The sequence below is a fragment of the Maylandia zebra genome, unplaced genomic scaffold (assembly GCF_041146795.1).
Source record: "Maylandia zebra isolate NMK-2024a unplaced genomic scaffold, Mzebra_GT3a scaffold11, whole genome shotgun sequence".
Lineage (NCBI taxonomy): Eukaryota > Metazoa > Chordata > Actinopteri > Cichliformes > Cichlidae > Maylandia > Maylandia zebra.
The window spans coordinates 7356975-7360076 of NW_027490041.1; the positions used below are offsets into that span (position 1 = coordinate 7356975).

A 3102-nucleotide genomic window follows, 5' to 3' on the forward strand; every position below is an offset into this window, starting at 1 on the left:
TCAAAGTCTCTTCTTTCATCTTCTGTATCATTCAGTTTGCATTGGTAATGCCCATTATTGTAATGCTTTTTTAAGACCAGCAAAACTTTATTTCACTTTGGGTTAGCTGGGATAAGTGATGGATGGAGGGAATTTTACTTCAGCCACAGAAATCCTAAACAGGAAGGAGAAGCAGAGTTACAGTGGATCACTATCCAGCAGGGAAACAAGGTTTATTTCAATTTCTTGGCCATGAGTGAGATTTACTGAGTGGGCAAATTAGGGAGACGACACCATCAGATCCCGAGCCCTCCATGTGTTAATCAAGAGACGGCTGCTGTGCTACATCCATAAATAATGAATAAATTAGGAGCTAAAGCTGAAAGGACAGTTTATTTGTACCATCAGTGAAGATATTTTACATTTGAATTTTTTATTTAACATTTGCAAGATTCAATAACATAAAGAACCTGAACAAGAAAACATTTATGTGGATCAAAATACATTAAAACAAAAACTTTATAATAGGAAACAGAGTTTTCAACCAACTGATGAAAAGAAAGCTAACCACTTGACATGAACACTACAGCAGGACAGTTTTGAAAGCTTAAAATGGAACTAGGGGAAGAGTTTGATTCACAGCTGCCTCATCAGATTTTTACAGGAGATTCTATCTGAACTCTGTGGAGCCTGATCTCAAGCTTTTTGAGTCTGACACAGAAACCAGAGGATCTTTCTGTGTCTTCAGATTCACTGTGATCCAGTGATGGGAGTGATTTCAGCCCTGAGTGATCGCGCTGATGTTTGCACAGAGCAGACAATGAGGTGAATGTTTGGGCACATTGGTAACAGTGAAACAGTTTATTAGTAACGTGGGATCGTTTGTGTGCAGAGTATGAACTGAGATTCCTGAAGCTCTTGTCACACTGGTCACAGCTGTAGTTTCCTTCCATGTGTCCACGTTCATGAATGTTACGACTACCTGACCGTGAGAAGCTTCTCTCACAGTGTCTGCACTTGTGTGGTTTCTCTCCTGTGTGGACTCGTTTGTGTGATTTAAGCTGACCTGCAGTGGTGAAGGATGACCCACACTGATCACAGAGGTGCTTTTTAACCCCACTGTGAATCAGTTCATGTTGTTTTAAATCACTTGATGTGGTGAAGCTTCTCCCACATTCTTTGCAGTATTTCAGTTTGTCTCCAGTGTGTCTACGTTGATGTACTTTTAGGGTCTTTTGCTGACTGAAAGTTTTTCCACAGAGGTCACAATGAAAGTCTTTCCCACCACCACAGTGATGACAGGGTTGAGAACTGGATCCATCTGTGTCGCTCTGCTTCTAAACAAAGACACAAAGTGTAAGTCAGTCCTTCAACATTTGTATCCTGAACGTCGCCTGAAATAAAGAGCATCTCTGCAGACGTCCAACTACATTTGACTGTTTCAGTTAACACACTCAGTTTACTGGGCTGCAATAACTACAATACTACCACCATAATACTACAGTAATACTAAAATCATAACTGAAAGGAAAATCTGAATAATCACTCAGAGCTGCTTTTCCATGCAGTAGAATTGCTAACATGCTAACACAGTTTAATGAGCAGAGTAGTTCCAAACAGTCAGGCTAAAATGACAAGATAACAATATAAATACATACCTCACAGTAGCTGCACTTGTAGAGTCTCTTTCTGGTGTGGATCTGTTGGTGTCGTCTCAGGTGATGTGGAGATTTAAAAGTCTTCTCACACAGGTCACATTGATAAGGTCTCTCCTCAGTGTGGGTAAACATGTGTCGTTGTAAGTGTGCGTCTGTTGTAAAGTATTTGCCACACTGTTCACAGCAGTACACATCATGTCTGGTGTGAATGCGTAGGTGTGTATTTCGGTACCCTCTCTGGCTGAAGGTTTTTCCACAGATGTCACAGCTGTATGCCTTAATTCCAGAGTGGGTAACTAGATGACTCTGTAAGTGGCTACTTTGAGTAAAAGCTCTGCCACACTGATCACAGCTGTACGCTTTAACTCCACTGTGGATGAGTTGGTGTTCTTTTAGGGAACGCTTGAAGGAAAAAGACTTTCCACACAAGTCACAGCTGAACGGTCTCTCTCCAGTGTGGATGACCTGATGCTGTTTTAGTGAAGCCGTCACAGTAAAACCCTTCCCACAGTCGTCACAGCTGTATGGCTTAATTCCAGAGTGGGTAACTAGATGCTTCTGTAAGTGGCTACTGCGAGTAAAAGCTCTGCCACACTGATCACAGCTGTACGCTTTAACTCCACTGTGGACGAGTTGGTGTTCTTTTAGGTGACCCTTCAAGGAAAAAGACTTTCCACACTCGTCACAGCTGAACGGTCTCTCTCCAGTGTGGATGACCTGATGCCGTTTTAGTTTAGCCCTCACAGTAAAACCCTTCCCACACTCGTCACAGCTGTATGGCTTAATTTCAGAGTGGGTAACTAGATGACTCTGTAAGCTTCTACTGCGAGTAAAAGCTCTGCCACACTGATCACAGCTGTACGCTTTAACTCCACTGTGGATGAGTTGGTGTTCTTTTAGGTGACCCTTCAAGGAAAAAGACTTTCCACACTCGTCACAGCTGTATGCCTTAATTCCAGAGTGGGTAACTAGATGCCTCTGTAAGTGGCTACTGTGAGTAAAAGCTCTGCCACACTGATCACAGCTGTACGCTTTAACTCCACTGTGGATGAGTTGGTGTGTTTTTAGGTAACCCTTCCTGGAAAAAGACTTTCCACACAAGTCACAGCTGAACGGTCTCTCTCCAGTGTGGATGACCTGATGCCGTTTTAGTGAAGCCCTCACAGTAAAACCCTTCCCACACTCGTCACAGGTGTGTTTTTTCTCTCCCTTTCTTCTGTGAGGTTTGTCGGCCTCCTGAGAGCGCTGACTTCTGGCTCCATGTTGGTCCTGCAGTGACAGAGATACAAACAGAGGCAGTGAGTGAAATGCAGTCGTGGAACAAACTCAACCTTCAAACTCCATTAACACTAGTTTTAAACCTGAAGGTGGAGCGTGGCACCAAACACCTTAAAGGTCTCTTATCCCCACCTGCTGGTAGTTCTAACACATTACATCCAACCTGCTGTTAAAGATAATTCATGAC

At 43.0% G+C, this 3102-nt stretch overlaps 1 long non-coding RNA gene across 1 annotated transcript; it reads right to left on the reverse strand.

Moving 5' to 3' along the window:
* Positions 1–353: 353 nt before the first annotated feature.
* LOC143416026 (uncharacterized) lies at positions 354–2902 on the reverse strand. The gene is made up of 2 exons (XR_013096453.1): positions 1638–2902; positions 354–1316 (listed from the first exon to the last, which is right to left on the reverse strand). It is a non-coding gene; the product is annotated as an uncharacterized LOC143416026 (long non-coding RNA).
* Positions 2903–3102: the final 200 nt, after the last annotated feature.